The 23922-nt window shown below is 39.2% G+C and overlaps 1 long non-coding RNA gene across 1 annotated transcript; it reads right to left on the bottom strand.

Annotated features, from left to right (window-relative positions):
• Nucleotides 1-1146: 1146 nt before the first annotated feature.
• LOC126952102 (uncharacterized) lies at nucleotides 1147-19902 on the bottom strand. The gene is made up of 4 exons (XR_007724793.1): nucleotides 19633-19902; nucleotides 18018-18083; nucleotides 1927-2074; nucleotides 1147-1634 (listed from the first exon to the last, which is right to left on the bottom strand). It is a non-coding gene; the product is annotated as an uncharacterized LOC126952102 (long non-coding RNA).
• Nucleotides 19903-23922: the final 4020 nt, after the last annotated feature.

Below are 23922 nucleotides of genomic sequence, written 5' to 3' on the forward strand. Positions count from 1 at the left end.
AAATATATATTTACTATATATTGGGCACTGTAGTGATTTTCAACCAAAGTTTGTACCATCCTTATGAAACCTTTGGAAATGTGTAAGGGTATTTGAGGGGTGGGAACTGGTCATCATGACTGGCAGGTATTACTGGTGTTTAGTGTTGCAGTCCAGAGATGGTAAATATCCAGGAACGGTCAATAGAGTCCCAAGAGTGAAGGACGTTTCTTCGCTGAAGAGGATACAAAGAGGTGTAAGACATAGTCTCCTCTTTCTGCTCTCACTTAGCTTATTTTCTAATCATGGGAAAAGAAAAAAAAATACTAGATATGATAAATATATCGAGATCATGCAACAGCATCTACTGATAGCCAAATGGTTTGTATAGACAGTAAATACTTGCCAGAGTGAAATGATTGCAATGAATCAGTGCAGGGGAAGAGCTGCAAGATTCTAAAAATTAACAGAAGAACGAATTTTTAGGACTTTCGTTCCGAGAATTTTGTGTCTCCTTTTAACAAATTATATATAACTGCTAGTAGTGGTGAAGGCAAGATTTAAGCTCGGGGCTATCTAATTCCAAAGCCCATCCATGCTCTTTCTACTCCTCTCTGCTGCCTTTATTTATGATATTTTACTATCTAAAACTCCCACATTCACTTACCAGTAAACCTGCCTGCCTCCCCATGCTAAATGGAAAAGTAATTCATATCTGGAGCAGACCCTATTCATTTATGTTGGCCATGCAGGGGATGGCAGAGGCTAACTCTCCCTAGAACACATTAGCAGGAAATGTCCAGCTGTCAACCTGGACGCTGACACTCTCCAAATGCTGTCTCTATAATCTCTGGAGCCCTTGATCTCACAGATATCACAGTGCTGGGAGGATGGTCACTTGGGAAGCAGGCATGTTCTTCCTCACAGCTAGAAATCAAAGTTATTGTGGTTCCTCTAGATTCCAACTCCCCGCATTGTTATCCCCTTAAATTTAAGATAAATGAGTCAGACACAGTGGCTCATGTCTGTAATTCCATTGAAACCAGTCCCTGATTCCTTTCACAGGATGTGCAACAGGAGTGTGGCTTGCCTGTTCATTTACCCTGCTGCTCAAACCTCTTGCAAGAGGCGGAGCATGCAGATCAGCAGGTGTATAGCCGGAAGAGCGGAAGAGCGCTTTGGGCTCCAGCCCCACAGTAGAGTCTAGAGGTGGTTGCCTGCAACCCCAGTGTTACAAAGCTCTTTCAGCTTTGCCTTCCACAGATGGCTTGAGTGTTAATCAGCTCAATGGACCCTCTGCCTTTCTGCAAGGGCAGAGGGCCAGAGTGACAGCTTTCTGTTCCCGGGCTTTTGTCCAGCCTTCTGGAAAAATAGGGTCATGCACGAACTCGAAGGATGAATGCGAAGTTTTATTGAGTGGTGGAGGTGGAGATGGGGGTGACTTTCAGCAGGATAAATGGGGAGCCAGAAGCAGGGATAGAGTGGGAAAATGATCCTCCCCTGGGGTCGGGCCGCCTGGCGACCAGTCTCCTTTCAGACTGCCCCCAGCCTAATTCCTTTTGGTGTTCAGATGTTCCTCCTCTTTTCCCTTTTTCTGCCGCGTCATTCCTCCATCCATCTGCTGGTCTGCTGGCTTGCTGGTCAGCTTCTGGAGCCTGAGGTTTATATGGATGCACGTTAGGGGGCATGGTGGGTCAAAAAGCAACTTTTTGGGTACGAAGCAGGAATATCTATTCTCATTTAGAACCTTGGGTATCCAGGCTTGAGGGTGGGGCCTTTGCCAGGGAACCACCCTCTTCTGCCCAGTATTTCCCTCTCTCCTGTCTGTATCACCATCACTTTGGGAGATGGAAGCAGGAGGATTGCTTAAGGCCAAGAGTTCAAGACCAGCCAGGGCAATGAAGCAAGACTCCATCTCTACAAAAAAAAAAAAAAAAAAGTAATTACCTGGGCATGATGGCATGAGCCTGTAGTCCCAGCTACACTGCAGGCTTAGGCAGGAGGGTCGCTGAAGCCCAGGAATTCAACTCTACGGTGAGCCATGATCACACTGCTGTACTCCAGCCTGGGTAACAGTATGACAGTGAGACCCTGTCTTAAAAAAAAAAAAAGAGTTGTTAGAAAAACCGGAAAAGACCAAAGATGTCTGCGAGTGGGAGTATTGCATACCATCATTGCCGTATTTTTAGGTTGCTAATTTAATGCCAGAAAGGTTATTTCCTCTAAAGCTATGTTGCTTAAACTGAAGGTCTCGTGACACCAGGAAACCAGTCATGGTTTGGTCAAGCTCCTGGAGAAACAGGAATCTTTTGCCATGGATGTGGTTTGCTTGAATTGGAAGTTTTGGAGTAAATAAAAAAGACAGACCTGCATATAAAAATAGCTATCAAGTATTACCAAACTGTACCAAATCTTTCAACCAAGGTTTAAGGATAGAAACCAAAATTTGACCTTTTCTTCATTCATTCTCACTAAATTTTTATGATCCCAAATTATTTTGCCCCATTTCTCTTTTCTCCTTACATTCCAAAGAGAAGCATTTAACCCTTTGTTCTCACTCACTTGACTCAATTCCTAGGGTCTTGTCTGTTCACTACTCAGCATTGTGGATTTTTTGTTGTTTGTTTGTTTTGTGGAGTAAAGACCCAGATTTTATAGAGCAGTGGAGATTACCTGGACCTCAGTCTTTCCCCTCTTAGCAGTAGCTGTACTGAGATAAAGGGCCACTTTTCATGAGCCTCTACCTTAGCCCTTTCTTGTTTTTCCTTCACATGATGGTAGCTTAAGAGCCAGCAGGCACCCAGTGCCCACCAATCCAGCAGCCTGAAACATATGAGCTTATCTTATAGTGAATTTCCTGGCCGTGTGCCACTTTGGAGAGAATCAAACGGCTTCTGTTGCCTTAGGTTTCCAGATGCCATTAAGGATTTATTTGTCATATAAATACTACGGTTTTCTTTGCTGACGAGATTAGTCCTAACAGCCTGCTTTCACATGTTAACAAAAGTAGTTACTGTTTTAGAGAACTTGTCCCAGGAACAAATTCAAACTAACACCAAGACACAGCCTTTTACAAGATTGTTGAAGTAAAATTTAACAAGGTATTTTTTTTTTAAGGAAGCTGTCAGGGGTTTCTCACACTTTGCTGGCAGTAGAGAGAATGAACTCAGGGAATCTGCAGAAATATTGGGTAATACTTGTTTTGAATCTTAAATCTGCATACATATGCAGGTATTACCCAATATTTCTGCAGATTCCCTGAGTTCACTCTCTACTGCCATCCACCCACATGTGCTTCCGGATTACAGAATGTCTAGCCCTTTTAGTAGTTTCCACACAAATGTCATTCATATGCAAGCATTTTGTGAGTCCAATAACTGCAGCAGAGGTCCCATCATGAACTGAACAATTTTCTATTATTTCATAGGACATTCCTTAACACCCCCACCAACCATTCTCCCTACCTCTTCAGCCTGAGAGCAATAGACATACTTTCTCCCTGTTATCTGCCTGTTCTCCTTCATCCAGATCCTGAAAGTTCATCTTCTCGACAATTACGTATTCCTCCCTAGAAGGAAACTTGTACCAACTGCCATTATCGTAGCCCCCCACCAACCAACCGCCAACTTTGAAAAGAGGGGAGTAGAGCCTGAGAAAGGGCAGTAGAAGAGATAGGGCCAACCATGGAAGGGGTGGAAGAGAGTGATATAGAATCATCTGAAAATGGGACTCTGCAGAGAGGACAGGCAATGATGGAGCAGCTCAGTAGCAGATGGCTGTATTAATCAGGGCTCTTAGGTCACAGGAGACAGGCACCTAATCCAAACCAGTTTAAGGGTGGAAAGGAAATGTATTGGCTTTGTTATCTGGGAAGGGTATTGGGGAAACTCGCAGGACTGAAATGTAAGCTGCAGGAACCACGCCTCAGGGCCTATAGAGAGGGACTTCTTGACACTAGGATTTGTTCTGTCTCCCTCCATCACCCATTTCTGTTTGTTTCTTCTTGGTTTCATTCCACACATGGGCTGTATCACATGGTGGAGAAAATGGCTTAGGGGTGTCCTAGCCATGAGCCCACACACAAAAAGGACTTCTTTTACATGTGGCCATACACAAATTTCAAATAAGACTGACTGCCCTGCTTGTGTCGTATCACCATTGCTGCACATGAAGAGAGGGAAGTCCCACCAGAACAACAAGAGAAAGGGAACACTTAAACACAAAAATCACGAGTGGTGTTACCTGAAGAAGAAGGATGAGAAAGTATGATAGGCAAACCAAACAAGCGATAGCTATTGCCAACCTACTAAAAGATCACAGGCCGCCTGAGAGCTAAGGAGAGTATGCTAAAAGAGGGTGATGAGGAGGAGGCATACGCCAAAAATTCTGTAGATGTCACAGCTCCCCTTGATCAGATGTGTGACAATGGCAGAAAATTTGAAGAGCTGATTGGCTATTTTTGTGTTGTCCATGCAGAAGTGGTCATGGAATTATTAGCCGGTAAAGTCCTGAGCAGCCAAAGCTTGGGTGAGGATTTAAGAGTGGGATACAAATAATCCATAGAGGCTGGATTCAGCCTGGAAACCACTTTTTTCCAGTCCAAAAGACCCAAAAACCACTGGACGTGGTGGCACATGCCTGTAGTTCCAGCTACTAAGGAGGCTGAAGAGGGAGGATAACTTGAGCCCAGGAGTTCAAGGCTTCCGTGAGCTAGGATGACACTACTGCACTCCAGTCTGGACAACAGGGCAAGACTCCAGCTCAAACAAAAACAAAAAAGAAAAAGAAAAAGATCCAGGGACTTTTACAACTCCCTCCACTGGGAGAAATTGCTATGTGCCCAGGGACAAGCTTAGAGTTCAGAGGAAGGAAGAGAGACACAGGGAAAAGCACACAAATGACACCCTTTCCCAGATAGGTGGCTGTCCAGGGGAAAAGGCAGAAACAATCTAACATATTAGCAATTCACAAATCTCTGCAGTAGCCACAGTCTAGGACTGAGGACAGTTAATAGACTCTAAGTTTTGATTTTGCCTAGTCCAGATGGAGAGATTTAGGTTTAGCTGCAAATAATATTGAAAATTTCTGACAGCAAAACATGACCATTAAAAGGAAAAAGGTACGGGTCAGAGGACAATGTAAGACTCCAAAGGAGAAGATAAGCAAATTATTTAATCTAAAAGAAAGAAGTCATTCAGGTTAGAAAGACGAGGTAGGTGGATTCATCTTAGCATATTTCAACTGCCTTAATAAAGGCACTCAATAAGTAATTTTTTTTTTTTTAAATGGAGTCTGACTCTGTCACCCAGGGTGTAGTGCAGTGGTGTGATCTCAGTTCACTGCAACCTCCGCCTCCCAGGTTCATGCGATTCTCCTGCCTCAGCCTCCTGAGTAGCTGGGCTTACAAGTGTGCGCCTCCACGCCTGGCTAATTTTTGTATTTTTAGTAGAGACGAGGTTTCACCATGTTGGTCAGGCTGGTCTCAAATTCCTGACCTCATAATCCACCCACCTCGGCCTCCCAAAGGGCTGGGATTACAGGTGTGAGCCACCACGCCCGGCCCCAATAAGTAATTTTTTAAATGAATGAGTACTGTCTCTTTTTATACCTGGCTTCTCGTTTCCATATCCCTTTTCTTTTTTACTCTTTTTTCATTTTCTAGTTTTCTATGAATTTGTGAGGCATTTATCCTTTTCAAATGCATTTCCTTTTTGCTTTTAAAAGTATTTATAATTATACAAATGAAACATAATACAATTCCATTGTAAATAATTTTTAAAATTCAGAAATGTAAAATGTTCAAGTCTTCTTTTAACACATACACATGCACATTAAAATCTTGCTTCTATCCTCAGAAACTAGTAACTATTTGAGAAATATCCTTTCAAAATGTTCTATGCATTTTTGTGTATGCTTTGTAACACATATATGTAAATGTATATATATTTATATAGAGAGAGATGACAAGCTAGATATAGAGTTTCATATGCTTAAATTCTGTTTTACAAATTTGTTTTTCTCTTGAAATTATGACTTACGGATCATTTTATATCAGTACCTATGAGAATGCAATATTATTTTTATGTCAATAATAGTCTATCATCTATTTAATCAGTCCTCTATTGATGGACAATTCCCATTTTTTGCTAGTAAGATTTGCACTCTTCCATCTCACTGTGCCAGTCTGGTAAAATGGTTTGTAGGTTACTGACTTAATACTTAACCTTGAAAGTTGAGTAAAAGTTGGACTGACTGGAGTAGGAGAAGAATTAGGGGCTGAAATGCAAACTGGTAATAGAATATATTCACCTGACTCATCTCTTGAACATGTTTTCTTCCAGAACTAAGCAATAGAGGTGGTAATCATAGGATACTGCTGGTTTGTGTATTGGGGTTTTGAAATTTTAATGAAAGCTAGGACTTTCTCGTGTATTTAGTGTTATTTATTTTGATATTTATTTGCTTTTCCCTTGATTATAAAAATCATTTTCTGAGAAAATTTAGAAAACACAGTAATGGAAAAAGAAAAAAAAATGGATAAGAACAACTGTTATCATTCTTATTACTGTTATTGTTCCTTTTACTCTTTATTGGACATATATGCATGAGCAAAACCGAGACATAGTGTAAAATAGATTTGTGCTCTGCTCCTTTTCTTTTTTAATTTTTAATTTTATGGGTATATAGTAGGTATATATATTTCTGGGATATATGTGATATTTTGGTACAGACAGGCATGCAGTGTGTAATAATCTTCAGGGTAAATGGGCTATCCATCGCCTCAAGCATTTATCCTTTCTTTGTGTTACAAAATTCCAATTATAGTCTTTTAGTTACTTGTAAATATAGAATAAATTATTGTTGACTGTAGTCACCCTGTTGTGCTATCAGATACTAGATCTTACTTATTCTATCTAACTATGTTTTTATGCTTATTAACCATCCTCATTTCCACCTCCTCTGTACTACTCTTCTCAGCCTCTGGTAACCATCATTCTACTCTCTATTTCCATGAGTTTACTTGTTTTAATTTTTTACTCCAACAAATAAGTGAGAACATGTGAAGTTTGTCTTTCTGTAACTCACTGATTTCACTTAACATAATGTCCTCCAGTTCCAGCCATGTTGTTGCAAATGGTGGACTCCCATTCTTTTTTATGGGTGAATAGTACTCCACTGTGTATACGTACCACATTTTCTGCAGCCGTTCATCTGTTAATGGGCACTTGGGTTGTTTCCAAATTTTGGCTATTGTGATTAGTGCTACAATAAATATGATAGTGCAGATATCTCTTTGATATACAGATTTCTTTTCTTTGGGGTATATACCTAGCAATGGGATTGCTGGATCATATGGTAGTTCCATAGTTCTACCGTTAGCTTTTTGAGGAACCTCTAAAACTGTTCTCCATAGTGATTGTACTAATTTACATTCCCAAATACAGTGTACAAGGGTTCCCTTTTCTCTACATCCTCACCACCATTTCTTATTGCCTGTCTTTTGGGTAAAAGCCATTTTAACTGGAGTGAGATAATATTTCATTACAGTTTTGATTTGCATCTCTCTGATGATTAATGATGTTTAGCATCTTTTCATATACCTGTTTGCCATTTGCTTGTCTCTGTTTGAGAAAAAAGTTCATTCAGATCATTTGCCTTTTTTTTTTTTTTTTTTTTTGAAGCAGGGTCTCACTATCACCCAGGCTGCAGTGCTGTGGCACATTCGCAGCTCACTGAAACCTCTGCCTCCTGGGTTCAAGAGATTCTTGTGCTTCAGCCTCCTGAGTAGCTGGGATTACAGGTGTGCACCACAATGCCCAGCTAACTTTCTTGATTTTTGGTAGAGACAGGTTTTCACCATGTTGGCCAGGCTAGTCTCAAACTCCTGACCTCAAGTGATCCTCCTGCCTTGGCCTCTCAAGTGCTGGGATTACAGGCATGAACCACCGCACCCGGCCTGATTTGCCCATTTTAAAATCAGATTATTAGATTTTTTTCTTTTTGATTTGGTTGAGTTCCTTACATATTCTGGTTATCACTTATCAAGTGAATAGTTTACAAACATTTTCTCCCACTTTAATGGGTTGTGTCTTCACTTCGTTGATTGTTTCCTTTGCTGTAAATAGCTTTTAAACTTGATGTGATTCCATTTGTCCATTTTTGCTTTTGTTGCTTGTGCTTGTGGGTTATTACTCAAGAAATCTTTGCCCAGAACAATGTCCTGGAGTTTCCCCAATGTTTTCTTTTTAGTAGTTTCATACTTTGAGGCCTTAGATTTAAGTCCTTAATCCATTTTAATTTGATTTTTGTATATGGCAAGAGATGGGAGTTAGCTTCATTCTTCTGCATATGAATATACAGTTTTCCCAGTACCTTTCATTGAAGAGACTGTCCTGTACATAATGTATAGCCTTGGAAAGTTTGTTGAAAATGAACTTACTGTAGATATATAAATTTATTTCTGGGTTCTCTATGCTGTTCCATTGGTCTGTGTGTCTGTTTTTATGCCAGTACCATGCCGTTTTGGTAACTACAGCTCTGTAGTATAATTTGAAGTCAGGTAATGTGATTCTCAGTTTTTCCCTTTTGCTCAGGATGACTTTGGTTATTCTGGGCCTTCTGTGGTTCCACATAAATTTTGGGACTTTTTAAAATTTCTGTGAAGAATGTCATTGATATTTTGATAGGCATTACATTGTCTCTGTAGATTGCTTTGGGTAGTATGGACATTTTAACAATATCGATTCTTCCAATCCATGAACATGGCGTTTCTTTCCATTTTTTAGTGTCATCTTCAATTTCTTCCACCAATGATTTATATCACTATAGAGATCATTCACTTGTATATTATAGAGAGCTTTCACTTCTTTAATTAAGTTTATTTCTAGGTGTTTTATTTTATTTGCAGCTACTGTATATGGGATTGCTTTCTTGATTTATTTTTCAGATTATTTGCTGTTGACATATACAAATGTTACTGATTTTTCTGTTAGTTTTGTATCTTCTGACTTTACTAAATTTGTTTATCCGTTCTAATCATTTTTTGGTGGAGTCTTAGGTTTTTCCAAATGTAAGCTCACATATCTGCAAACAAGGATGATTTGACTTGTTCCTTTACAATTTGGATGCCCTTTCTCTTGTCTGATTCCTCTAACTAGAACTTCTAGTACTATGTTGAATAACAATGGTGAAAGTGGGCATCCTTTTCCTGTTTCAGATCTTAGAGGAAAGACTTTGAGTTTCCCCTTATTTAATATGATACTAGCTGTGGGTCTATTGTATATGGCTTTTATTTTGTTAAAGTATATCCCTTCTATACCTAGTTTTTTGAGGTTTTCATCATGAAGAGATGTGGAATTTTATCAAGTGCTTTTTGAGCGTCAGTTGAAATGATCATATGGTTTTGTCCTTCATTCTGTTGATATAATGTATCACATTGATTGATTTATGCATGTTGAGCCATTCTTGCATATCTGGGATAAATTCCACTTGCTTATGATGAGTAATCTTTTTAATGTGTTGTTGAAACCAGTTTGCTAGAATTTAATTGAGGATTTTTGCATCAATGTTCATTGGAGATACTGGCCTGTAATTTTCTTTTCTTAATGTGTCTTTGGTTTTGGTATCAGGGTAATACTGGCTTCATACAATGAGTTTGAAAGTATTCTCTCCTCCTTTATTTTTCAGAATAGTTTGAGTTGGATTGGTATTAGTTCTTCCTTAAACGTTTGGTAAAATTCAGCAGTGAAGCCATCAGGTTTCAGGCTTTTCTTACCTAGGTGAGTTTTTATTATGGCCTTGATCTTGTTACTTATTATTTGTCTGTTCAGGTTTTGAATTTCTTCATGGTTCACTCTTGGTAGGTTGTGGGTGTCTAGGAATTTATCCATTTCTTTTAGGTTTTCCAATTTATTGACATATAGTTACTCATAGTAGTCTCTAGTCATCCTTTGAATTTCTGTGGTATAACTTATAATGTCTACTTTTTCTTTTTTGTTTTTTTTTCCCCCTGAGGCAGGGTCTCACGTTGTTGCCCAGGTTGGAGTGTAGTGGCACGAACATGGCTCACTGCAGGCTTGTCCTCCCAGGCTCAAGTAATCCTCTTGCCTCAGTCCCCCATGTAGCTAGGACTACAGGCATGTGTCACTGCACCCAGCTAATTTTTGGATTTTTAGTTGAGACATGGTTTCACCATGTTTCCTGGGCTGGTCCAGGACTTCTGAGCTCAAGTGATCTGCCTTCCTTGGCCTCCCAAAGTGCTGGGATTACGAGCATGAGTCATGGTGTCCTGCATAGTGTCTCCTTTTTAATCTCTGATCTTGTTTATTTGGGTCTTTTTTTCTTAATTAGGCTGTCTAAAAGTTTGTCAATTTTATCTTTTAAAAAAACCTTTTGTTCCTTTGATATTTTGCATTTTTGTTCATTTCAATTTCATTAATTTGTTATCTGATTTTTTTTTTGAGATGAATTCTCACTCTGTTCCCCAAGCTGGAGTGCAGTGGCGTGATCTCAGCTCACTGCAACCTCCACGTCCCGGGTTCAAGTGATTCTCCTGCCTCATCCTCCCGAGTAGCTGGGATTACAGGTGCCCTCTGCCATGCCCAGCTAATTTTTGTATTTTTAGTAGAGATGAGGTTTCACTATGCTGGCCAGGCTGGACTTGAACTCCTGACCTCATGATCCACACACCTCGGCCTCCCAAAGTGCTAGGATTACAGGCGTGAGCCACCCCGCCCAGCCCTCTGATCTTTATTATTTCTTTTCTTCTGCTAATTTTGGATTCGTTTGCTCTTGCTTTTCTACTTCACTAAGATGCATCATTAGATTGCTTATTCGAAGTTTTTCTACTTTTTTAAATTTAGGCACTTATTGTTATAAATTTTCCTCTTAATACTACTTTTGCTATATCCCATAGGTTTTGGTATCTTGTGTTTCCATTTTCATTTGTTTCAAAAAGGTTTTTAATTTCCTTCTTAATTTTTTTATTGACCCTTGAGTCATTTAGGAGCATGTTGTTTAATTTCCATGTGTTTGAATAGTTTCTAAAGTTTCTCTTGTTATTGATTTCTAGTTTTACTCCATTACGGTCAGAGAGGAAATGATATAATTTTAGTTTTTTTGAACTTTTAAAGATTTATTTTGTGGTCTAATATATGCTCTATTTTCGATAATGTCCTATGTGTTGAGGGGAAGATTATGCATTCTGCAGCCATTGGATGAAATGTTCTGTAAATATCTATTAGGCCCATTTGGTCTACAGTGCAAATTAAGACTGGGGTTTCTTTGTTGACTTTCTGTCCAGATCATCTGTCCAATGCTGAAACTGAGATGTTGAAATCTCTAGCTATTATTGTACTGGGATCTATCTCTCTTTAGTTCTAATAATATTCACTTTATATAGCTGGGTGCTCCAGTGTTGGATGCATGTATATTTGTATTTGTTATATCCTCTTGTTGAATTGACCCCTTTATCATTATATAATGACCTTCTTTGTCTCTTTTTATGATTTTTGTCTGGAAATCTATTTTGTCTGATATAAATATAGCTACTCCTGCTCTTTTTTGGTTTCTGTTTGCCTGGAATGTCTTTTTTTCAGTTTATTTGTGTCTTTATAGGTGTAGTGTGTTTCTTGTAGGCAGAAAATAATTGGGTCTCATTTTTTTATCCATTCAGTTACTCTGTCTTTTGATTAGAGAGTTTAGTCCATTTACATTCAATGTTATTATTGATAAGTAAGGACTTACTCTTGCCATTTTGCTGCTTTATGGTTTTTTTGTTTTTGTTTTCGTTTTTCCCCCTTTCCTCCCTTCATTCCTTTATTCTTGTCCTTCTTGTTCCAAAGATGATTTTCTCTGGTGGTATGTTTTAATTTCTTGCTTTTTATTTTTTTATGTATCTGTTGTAGGTTTTTAAATTTGAGGTTACCATGAGGCTTGCAAATATTATCTTATAACCTATTATTTTAAATTGATGGCAGCTTAACAGATCACATAAACAAACTAGCAAACAAGCAAATAGAAAACTAATAAAACTCTACATTTTAACAACATCCTTCCATTTTTAACTTTTTCTGTTTCTATTTATATCTTATTATGTTACGTCTTGAAAAGTTGTTGTGGTTATTATTTTTGATAGGTTCATCCTTTAGTCTTCTTACTCAAGATATGAGTTATTTACAAACCACAATTACAGTGTTATCATATTCTGGATTTGTTTGTGTACTTACTATTACCAGTGAGCTTTATAGCTTCAGATGATTTCTTACTGCTCATTAACATCCTTTCATTTCAGATTGAAGAACTCCTTTTAGCACTTCTTGTAGGACAGGTCTGATGGTGATGAAAACCCTAAGCTTTTGTTTGTCTGGGAAAATCTTTATTTCTCCTTCATATTTGAAGAATATTTTCACTGGATAAAAGCTTTAGGATCCTATAATGAAAGTTGTTTTCTTTCAGCACTTTAGTAAACATTGTTTTCTTTCAGCATATTAGTGCCATATCACTCTCTCTTGGTCTGTAGGGTTTCCACTGAGAACTCTGCTGCCGGACATATTGGAGCTCCTTTGTATGTTATTTTCTTTTCTCTTGATGCTTTTAGGATCTTTTCTTTATTCTTGACTTTTGAGAATTTGATTAGTAAATGTCTTGAAGTTGTCTAATTTCGATTAAATCTGCTTCGTGTTCTGTATTATTCTGGTACTTGAATATTGATACCTTTTCCTTGGTTTCAAAAGTTTTCCGTTATTATCCCTTTGAATTAACTTTGTACCCTGATCTCTCTCTCTCTCTCTCTGGGTGTCTCTGTCTTAAGGCCAATAACCCTTAGATTTGCCATTTTGAGGCTATAGTCTAAATCTTATAGGCATAATTCCTTCTTTTTCTTTTCTTTTTTTTTTTTTTTTTTTTGAGATGGAGTTTCACTCTCGTTGCCTAAGCTGGAGTGCAGTGGCGTGATCTCAGTTCACTGCAACCTCTGCCTCCCTGGTTCAAGTGATTCTCCTGCCTCAGGCTCCCATGTAGCTGGGATTACACCACCTCACCCGGCTAATTTTTTGTATTTTTTTAGTAGAGGTGGGGCTTCGCCATGTTGGCCAGGCTGGTCTCGAACTTCTGACCTCAGGTGATCCACCTGTCTTGGCCTCCCAAAGTGCTAGGATTACAGGTGTGAGCCACTGCACCTGGTCTGCTTCTTTTTACTCTTTTTTTTTTTTTTTACTCTTTTTTCTTTTGCCTTTTCTGACTATATTTTCAAATAGTCTGTCTTCAAGCTCACTAATTTTTTTCTGCTTGATTAATTCTGCTGTTGAGAGACTTCAGTATATCAGTTGATACATTCTTCAGTATATCAGTTGAATTTTTCAGCTCCAGAATTTCTGCTTGAGTTTTAAAAATTATTTCAATCTCTTTTTAAAATTTATCTGAAAAGGATTCTAAATTTCTTCTCTGTGTTATCTTGATCTTTCATTGATCTGTTAATTCATTGATCTTCCTCAAAGGAGTTATTTTGAATTCTCTGTCTGAAAAGTCACAGATCTCTGCCTCTGCAGGATTGGTCTCTACGGCCATTTTTACTTTGTTTGGTGAGGTCATGCTTTCCTGGATGGTCTTGATGCTTGCAGATATTCATCTGTATCTAGACATTCAAGAGTTAGATATTTATTGTAATCTTCATAGTGTGGGCTTATTTATACCCATCCTTCTTGAGAAGGCTTTCCAAGTATTCAAAGTGAATTGAGTATTGTGTTGTAAGTGTTTGGTCACTGTAGCTGTATCTGCTTTAGGGGACACCTCCAGCCCCATGATGCAGACTCTTACAGACTCATATAGATACCAACTTATTGGTCTTGAGAAAGACCCAGGTGAATTTCCTGTATTATCAGGTAGTGTCTCTGTTCTCTTCCCTTACTCTCCCACAAACAAATGAAGTCTCTACTCCATGCTATGCTGCCTGGAGTTGAGGGAGGTGTAACACAAGCACCGCTATAGCCACCACCACTGAGACTGTGCTTGGTCAGACCTGAAGCCAGAACACTACTAGGAGTTGGTAAAGGCCTGTGGTAACTATTGCCTGGCTACTGCTGATGGTTGTTCAAGGCCCAAAAGTTATTTAGTCAGCAGGTGGTAAACCCAACCAAGCTTGTGTCTTTCCCTTCAGAATAGCAGGTTCCCTTCTGACCCAGGGTGGGTCTACAAATACTGCCCAGAAGCCAGAGCCTAGAGTCAGGAATGTTAGAAATCTACTAGGTGCTCTACTTTACTGTGGCTTAGCTGACATAAATGTTACAAGACACATTTCTTTTTAATCTTTTTTCTCCTTTCCTCAAGCAGAAGAAGTCTCTCCCTGTAGCCACCATGGCTCCACACTCACGGCAAGTGTTGCCTGGCCACCACTGATGTTTATTCGAGACCCAAGGGCTCTTTAGTTAGCAAGTAATAAATCTTGCCAGTCCTGGGACTCTCCCTTCAGGGCAATGGGTTACCTTCTGGCCCAGGGCAGGTTTAGAAATGCCGTCCAGGAGCTAAGGCCTGGAATCAGGGACTTTAGGGGTCTGCTTGGTCCTTCATTTTACTGTGACTGATCTGGTACTCAAGTTTGCAAGACAATGTCCTTTTTAGTCTTCCTTCCCCTTTCTTCAAGGAGGAAGAGTCTCTCCCAAAGCTGTGAGCTGTGCTGCCTGGAACTGGGGGAAAGATGGCACAAGCACTCCCTTGGCCGGACCAGCTGATGTCTCACTGGGTTGTGTGCACCCCAAGTACACTGGCTCCAAACCCAGCACAGCATCAGAACTTGTCCAGGAATTACAGTCCTGGTGACCTAGATTGCCTTTCAAGCTTATTTATAACCCCAGAGTGTGTCAGCTCATGGTAGTGGAATTAGCTAGAACTCGGGTTCTAACCACTGATAGGGACAATTCCCCCCTCTGGCCAGGGCTGGTTTAATTGCTCACTCCATGGGTGCGAGCTTAACCCTGTCCTGTGTTGCATTCCACTGTGAGTTCAGGGCAGCACTGGGTTCCAATGCAAAGTCCCACAGTCACTGTTCTCTCCCTCCCCCAAGGACATAGAATCTCTCTCAGCACTACAGAGCTGCTTCTGGTGAATGGGGGAGAGAGAGTGTAGGCAATTCAAGACTGTCTTTTCTACCCTCTTCAGTGCCTCTTTTCTTGCCATGATAGTCAAACCAGGTACTGTGATTGCTCACCTGATTTTTTGTTTTTCCAAAAGGTGCTTTATTGTGTGGATAGTTGCTAAATTTGATGTTCCTATGGGGACAATGATCACTGGAGAGTTCTATTCCACCATCTTTCTCTGCCTCCTCCCTCTTCAGTGCCCAGCTCCTTTTAAATTAAACATTATATTGTGAACATTTTCCACGTCTTAAATAATCTTTAAAAGTCTTTTTTTTTTTTTTTTTTGAGACAGGCTAAAGAGCAGCAATGTGATCATGGCTCACTGTAGCCTCAACCTAAGCTCAAACAATCTTCCTACCTCAGCTTCTGAGTAGCTGGGACCACAGGTACATGCCACCACTCTTGGCTAATTTTTTGTTGTTGTTTTTTATAGAGACTGGATCTCACTATGCTGCCCAGGCTGGTCCCAAATTTCTAGGCTCCAGCAAGCCTCCTGCTTCAGCTTCTCAAAGTATTACGATTACAGTTGTGAGTCATGGCACCTGGCCCAAAAGTCTAATTTTATTGATCACATAGTTCTTAGCCTTATGTGGTAAAACCTAGATGTTTCTTAGATAAACTTAAGAAGCCTCACTTTCCACCCTCAGAAAGGCTGAAGATTTCCAGCCTAGTGCTACATGAACAGGGTCTCCAGAAAGACTAATATAACTATTATAGTTTTCTTTTGAGTTGTCAGGGACTGAGTATAAGAATGTAAAGTACAAACATTTGGAAACCAATTGAAAATACCTGCTGAAACTAAATACATTCATTCCCTAATCCAGCAGTGCCACTTTTAGGTACATATGCTTAAGGAAACTCTTGCAAAAGTACACAGGGATACAAATTTAAGGATGCTTATTCCAGCTCTGCTAAAATAGAAAGAAAGAAAGAAAGAAAGAAAGAAAGAAAGAAAGAAAGAAAGAAAGAAAAAGAAAGAAAGAAAGAAAGAAAGAAATTAAAAAGAATTGAAAATAACCAAAATACCTATCAATAGGAGAATGGATAATAAACTGTGGTATATTTATGTGATGAAATACTATAGAACCATTAAAAGGAATGAGATGAAGCTATTCAGATCATCATAGATAGATGTCAAAAGCAAAGGGCTGGGCCAGGTATGGAGGTTCACGTCTGTAATCCCAGCACTTTGGGAGGCTGAGGCAAGTGGATCACTTGAGCTCAGGGGTTCAAGACCAGCCTGGGCAACATGGCAAAATCCCGTCTCTACAAAAAATACAAAAAAATTAGCCAGACATGGTGATGCTTGCCTTTAGTCCCAGATACTTGGGGAGCTGAGGCAAAGGGATCAACTGAACCTGGGAGATCTAGTCTGCAGTGAGCCAAGACCGCGTCACTACACTCCAGCCTGAGTGACACAGTGAGACCCTGTCTCCAAAAAAAAGCAAAGGGCTGAACGAAAATGGCAAGTGGTAGGACAATGCCTTAGTTCATTTGTAAGCATGCCTGCTTCATGGATACATAAGTATACTGAAATATAAAAAAAGATGAAAAACAAATTCATCATAGCAGTTGTCTCTGATGAGGAGCATAATGGAGCAAGGGGAATTTTCACTTTACATGTTTTGTGTCATGTTTTATTTTTTTTTTCTTTTCTTTTCTTTTTCTTTTTCTTTTTTTTTTTTTTTTTTTTTTGACATGGAGTCTCACTCTGTACACTCAAGCTGAAGTGCAGTGGCGCGATCTTGGCTCACTGAAACCTTTCGTCTCTGGGGCTCAAGTAATTCTTGTGCCTCAGCCTCCCGAGTAGCTGGGACTACAGGCGCGTGCCACCACACCTAGCTAATTTTTTGTATTTTAGTAGAGATGGGGTTTCACCGTGTTGCCCAGAGCAGTCTCAAACTCTTGAACTCAGGCAATCTGCCCTTCTTGGCCACCCAAAGTTTGGGATTACCGTCGTAAGCCACCGCAATGTGTCATGTTTTTTTAATAAAAGATTAAACAAAGAAAACAAAATGTTGTTCATTGATAATGTTATGTAGTACTTACGTGGCCTTTTTTGTATCATTCTCAGTACTTCTAACTTCTCTTTAGTTTTCTCTCAAAAAGGGTAAATAGATAATAAAAATAATAAATTTTTCATGCCAGTTAATTTATTGTAAACATTATGTTATGCTGTGGATTATCTTTATTTGCAGTAGTTTTATTCCATAAAGTTGCAGTGAATACCGAATTAGCAAATGTTGATCAGTTGCTCAAAGGGAAAATACAGAGTTGGGTTCCTGTGAGTCTCAGGTCACAATATTTTCATCAACTGATCACATATAACCTTGTATTATGTGTGTTCCTGTTTTAAGACACCTCATTTAATTAACACCGGACTCATGATCATCAGCACTATAATTCTTACCTGAATAAAGCTTATCTAATGCAAAGTATTTTCTCTGTAAGGCATATCATAACCCTTGTGGGCTTAGGATCATTTTCCTTTTTTCTTTATTTGAGATAGACTGTCACCCAGGCTGGAGTGCAGTGGCGCGATCTCTGCTCACTGCAGAGACTTCCATCTCCCCAGTTTAAGTGATTCTCCTACCTCATCCTCCAGAGTAGCTGGGATTACAGGTGTCTGCCACCACGCCCAGCTAATTTTGCATTTTTAATAGAGACTGGTTTGACCATGTTGGCCAGGCTGGTCTGGAACTTCTGACCTCAAGTGATCCACCAGCCTCGGCCTCACAAAGTGCTGGGATTACAGGCATGAGCCACCACCGTGCCCAGCCAGGAACATTTTCAAAAGCAAAATTACCACCACAAAGCACAAAAACGTGAAAAAATGTAGCACTAAATAGACCTCAAAGAGAACACTTGCTTACAGATGAGGACCAGAACAAGGAAGCAGAGCATTACCTCATTGAACCTCAGCAGAGAATGTGAACGTCAAGCAACTCAAATTTTTCACCATTTTATGCATGTCTGCAAATAACCAAGAAAGTGCCATGAATATTGATTTGGAAGTTACAAATAAATTTTAACAACTAAGCAAATTCATACATAAATATCTATGAATAATAAGAGTTGACTCCATGTACTTACGCAGATCAGTGACGCAACTTATAAATTGCAACAATATCGAAATCAGACTCTATTACTAAAACCTAATAATTTGCAGATAACCATTCAAGTGACAGACATCAACTGCCTTCACTCCTGCTGAGACTTGTGTACCTTGTAGCATTTAGCTGACCATAGTTATTCAAAGATCCCATGCACTTGGCAGATAGAAATTTTGCACCTTCTATCTGGAAAATCCCAGGCTTCGTGGGTCTCCCTTTTATCTTTCAATGTAAAATTTAGTCAAGGCATTTTTGTTTTCAATAAATTTTCTCTATTTAAAGAAACCAGCACTATATAGATGGGCTACACAGGTTGGGGCCTTTGAATAGATTATTAAAATTCCACTTCACTTATTTTTTGTTGTGAACAATCTTGGAATTCTAGTTTTGGAAAGGGCCATGTATATACACTTAATTGGTTTAATTCATCCCTGGGTAAGGAAGAGTAAATTTTAGAAAAGCCATTTTTAAAATGTCACATTGAATAAAGGAGTTAGCAAATTGAAATCAAGCCTACCACTTTAAAAGCTTTAAGATCTGATATTTAATATTTTCAGTTTAGTCCTCAAAGATGGATTACCCCAACCATTTCTGCCAGGATTGTGAACTAAGAGATTTGGAAAAGCCAGCAATCATCTCGTAGAATATTTACACCTTCTATATACCTACCAAACAAACAACAAAACTTTAAATACCATATTTACTGAAACTTTTTTAAATTACAGAAATTGTATGTATGGACATGATCTTTTAAAACGTATTTATTTTTAATGATCTCATTCATGCTATATATCTCATTCACAATCTTTCTTTGTGTTCTTTTTTTCTTATGATTATTTCAAGTCCTAAATCATTTCAAGATATTATTGTAAGAAAATGCACTAGCTCCAAGGACCTTGTGGAAAGTCTCCTAAGAAACTCATTGGTATAGAAAGGATGAATATTAAATGAGATGAAAACAGTTGCTTTGGTGGAGTCCCAGAAGATTTAAATGCATAAACATAAGCCTTGTGATGTCTGAGAGCCACAATAGCCAATATAAATAAATCATATGTAAAACAGTAACTTGAAAAAAATGGAAAAAGAGACGGAAAAATGAAATAAATTACTTTTACCAAAATGTTTCTCAAATAATGGTAGGGAAGATAAGGTGATAAATAATAGATTGGATGTTTTTAAGAGGCCTTGGTAACAGTCTAAGTACATTGTGTTAAATTTCTGAATTTTTAACCACAGAAAGTCTATACTTACATAATCCATGTTGTTTGCCTGCCATTTGAACTAACACACACATACATTGTTCAAGCCAAGTCTTTTAAGTTTCATTTTAAGAAGGCTCACTAAATGGAAAACAACATTAATTGTTGGATTAGTTTATCCAAATCACGGGGACCACGCAAAATGCTTACCTTTTTGGTGCAGCCATATTTACGGGTTCTTGCCTTCTCCTTGGTATTCAATGGTATTGACAAATCTCAAATGCAGCATAGTAGATAAGAGTCAAATGAGCTGACTGCCTTTGGCAGCAACATCAGAAACTGAAAAACATGATATGATATGTCTTAAAAGCAAGATGGTTACTGTGTTTTTGAGTTTGGGAAAGAAGAAAGGTAGAAATCCCAGAGCAGGAAAATGAGTATCCAAAGAAGCTGAGGAGACTAGAACTAACTTTGGGTTCTAAAGGGGTGCAGGTCAAATAAGGATTCCTTTTTCCCTTCCTTTTTTCTTCCCTCTCTCTCTCCTTCACTTCCTTTCTTTCACTTCACAGATTTCCTGTTTTAAACATAAGCTTTTAAATTTTTTCAACTGAAGTACCAGGAAGTTCCTCCTCTTTGAAACCTAGAGTAATTAATCAATTTGAGGAGAGAAGATAATTCAGCTCATTCCAAATCTGTCTGGAAAATTTGCATTGTCCTACATGGCTATGCATATTACTTTGTGAGAAAAAATGAGGTGGGGTAACCTAATTGCCTTTTATTTAAAAATGAGTTGGCCCACTTTCAAAATATTATTCAAATGTCTCAAGAAACCATTGAGAATAAGAAATAAGCCTCCCTCAAATGGCATGTCAGGAATAGGAAGGTCAATGCATCCTTCACCTCTGAGACTGACACAAATGGCACATACAAGGGCATTTTTCTTTTCTTTTCTTCTCTTTAACTGGTGCAGAGTTTCCAAGTCAGAACTGGTTTGTAAACAACGTAATCCTGAATAATCAACACAGAAGAAAAAGAAGCTGGAGGGCAGATAGATGGGTGGAAGGGTCAGACATTGTCAAACGGTTTTCCTGTCCCTGTGATTCCCTGAGCTCCAAAAGTCTGTTTTTATTAACCCAGTTTCAGTCCAATTATCTTTTTAATTGTTTAAATTTACCCTTGGCTAGGGTATCCAAAAACTTTAATTTCTTTCTAAAATTATCTCTTTTTGTGTCTTTAGAAGCACATGTAGACATGTGACTATGTTAGGAGCAGAGAGAAAGGCAAGATTTGAGTAAGTAGCCTTTAAAAGATCTGCAGGAACATAAAATGTCTGTCTTCAAATGGCCCTAATCTTTTAACCATCACTGAGACCAGCACAAGCAAAGTACAAGTGCCTGACCAGGTGCTCCTAATGGCATGAAAGGCCAGAGCACAACAAGTCAACATGTACCTTACATATGGTCAGACTTTGCATTTGGAAAGAATACTTAGTACCTTTAGTGCCCACTTTTATTGACTCGATTTTTACTTACAAACCTATGCTCATTTTAACAAGTAAAATCATACTAAAATATATAGCAAAAAGATTAATAATCTCTCTCTTCATTGCCTCCACACTCACTCCCAGCCAACACTCCCCAACCCTTCCATTTTCACTTCAACACCTTGATTGCCGATTAAGCCGAGAGCTCAAGAGTACCTGTTAGTGTCACGTGGTGCAGGTTGGAATTTAGGGCAGAAGGGAAGCAGTGGCAGGGGCCCTTTCTCCGTGGATGGACAAGCCTGGGCTAAGTACAAATGGACATATGGGACACACTGTGGGGCTATGCTCCAGAAGAGGGACTCTATCTCCCTATGACTCTTCCTTTTTATGGGGCAAGTATTGGGATGCTCTTGCAAATGGCACAAAATAATCCAAACTTGGGTTCCAAGAAGGTGAGCATGGGTGCTAGATGTTTATAGGATTCTAGGACCATGATTTGGATTCTAGCACCTGGTAGCCTTGTGAGAAATTGAGATGGAGTGCAGATCCATCCTTCCCCGTGCAGAGGAGAAGTCCCTGGCCCCAGCTAGTTTGTCTCCAACAACACAAAGTGAGACTTGGGGGCCAAAGATCCAAGAATTCTGCCTGTCTCTCCAGAGTAAATATGTTAAAATATTTATTTGTGTTTATCTACATACGTATATCTATAGTCAATGTATTTGTGGATACATATGTGTATATCTGTGTGTGTATATATCCTCCATATACATCTGTATGGTATACCTATGTGACACACACACAACACAAATAAAAGGTTTTTTAATATTATTAAAACAAGAAAATGGGATCATACTAAACCCATTATTATGCAACCTCTTTTTTCATTTAGTGTATCTTGACTTTCCCTGGTTAAAGTTGAAAAAATACAGGCCATGAAGAGAAAATGAGTCATCTGTCACTAGGAGCTAGTTAGTGACTGGGCAGAATTGAAATCTTAATGCCTTCATCCACTACACTGCCTGCCTTTGCCTCTACCCTCACATGCTTGAGGTGAGTTTCGTAGATTCAAAATCCTTTGCTGGTGCAAAGCTTTACAATTCCTGCTCCTCTGCAGAAGTGCCTTACTATTCCAGATCCTGCAGGGCCAAAGCATCGGACAAGGAGAGTCTTCCTTTATGCTCCTAACTATCCAAAGGAAGACAAGCCTCAGGAAGCTCCCTGGGCCCGAAAGTGTCAGATGCCCCAGAGGCAGAGTAAATAAGTGATGGAAAGAGGCTGACTCTTTGAAAATTCTGTACTCTCTAATCCTTGTCATGGAGTCTGTATATATCTAATATCTATTTGTTTATCTTAGTGGAAGATAGCATGAACGTCAAAGATCACTACAGAAGATTCATCTGTTCTTTTTTTTTTTTTTTTTTTTTTTGAGACGGAGTCTCTCTCTGTCGCCCAGGCTGGAGTGCAGTGGCCGGATCTCAGCTCACTGCAAGCTCCGCCTCCTGGGTTCCCGCCATTCTCCTGCCTCAGCCTCCTGAGTAGCTGGGACTACAGGCGCCCGCCACCTCGCCCGGCTAATTTTTTGTATTTTTTATTAGAGACGGGGTTTCACCGTGTTAGCCAGGATGGTCTCGATCTCCTGACCTCGTGATCCGCCCGTCTCGGCCTCCCAAAGTGCTGGGATTACAGGCTTGAGCCACCGCGCCGGGCCGATTCATCTGTTCTTGGCACAATGCTATTTCTCAGTTTAGGGGAGTGTTTTCTCCAGGTCTATTTTATTATCCAATATAATTTAGACCAAAATTTCAGGGGAAAATTGTCAGACATTACATTGTAATTTCTAGGATAATTTAAGAATAGAGACTATGTAAACCCATAACAAACTCCTGGTGCATATCAGGATGAACATGTATACAAATTCTTCCAAAGAAACTGTCAAATACATTGCAACTATTGAGAAACAGTGTTCTACCAACAACCAGTCTCCCTGCTTCTTCCCTTACCTCCCCTCAATATGTTCTCAACACAGCAGCTGGAGTGATGTTGTTAAAATAGAACGTCATTCTACTCAACCCCAATCTTCCCAAGTAATTCCCATCTGTACTATAACAATCATAAATCTAAGTACTTTGAAGGAAAATAAAACAGGATCAGAGACTGGAGAGTGATAGGAGGTGCCATTTCAGACAGAGTCATAAGAGAAGGCCTCTCTGAATAGGTGACATTGGAGTCTAAATCCAGTGAGGCACTGAGACTTGCGGCTATGTTAGAAGCTGAGGGAAAGCCAAGATTTGAGTAAGTAGTCAATAAATAACACTACCTCAATGGCCCATTATCATTATAGAAATGTACATCTGTGCATTATATAAATATGAATAGATATGAAGGATACAATACAATACTATGGCTAAGTGTCTAGGAAATGAAAATTACTTAGACACTTAGCCATAGTATTGAATCCATCATATCTATTCACCAAAAATTCCATTAAATGAAAACTGTCTCTATAGCAGATGCTGTTGACCCTCATCTCTCTCAGAGTAAATGCTGAAGTATTTTCAATGGCCTAACAGTCCCACCCACTCTTCCCTGCCTCCAACCTGCTCTCTCCCCTCCCCAGCTTCATCTCTGACCCTGTTTCCCATCACACTCTCCCTCTGTCATCCAACTGAGACATTTTGGCCTCCTTGGTGTTCTTGGAATACTCCAGTCATACTCCAACTTCAGAACTTGTATACTTGCATTTTCATTTGCCTAGTGTGCCCATAACCCACATGGCTTTTGTGACTCATTCTTTTGACTTTTCCTTGTCTTCACTCAAAAGTTGTTTTTACCTAAGTCCTTTTCTGGCTAGCCTTTCAAAATTGCAGCCCTACCCATCACACCCTTCATAAATTCCTTACCCACTTTCCCTGCCTTTTCTTCTTCCTTAGAGGTTAACACCATCAGCATACTATATTCATATCTAATTATTTTGTCTCTCCATGAGGGCAGAGATTTTTGTCTGTTTTGCTCCTGGT

Source organism: Macaca thibetana, chromosome 4, assembly GCF_024542745.1.
Source record: "Macaca thibetana thibetana isolate TM-01 chromosome 4, ASM2454274v1, whole genome shotgun sequence".
Classification (NCBI taxonomy): Eukaryota; Metazoa; Chordata; class Mammalia; order Primates; family Cercopithecidae; genus Macaca; species Macaca thibetana.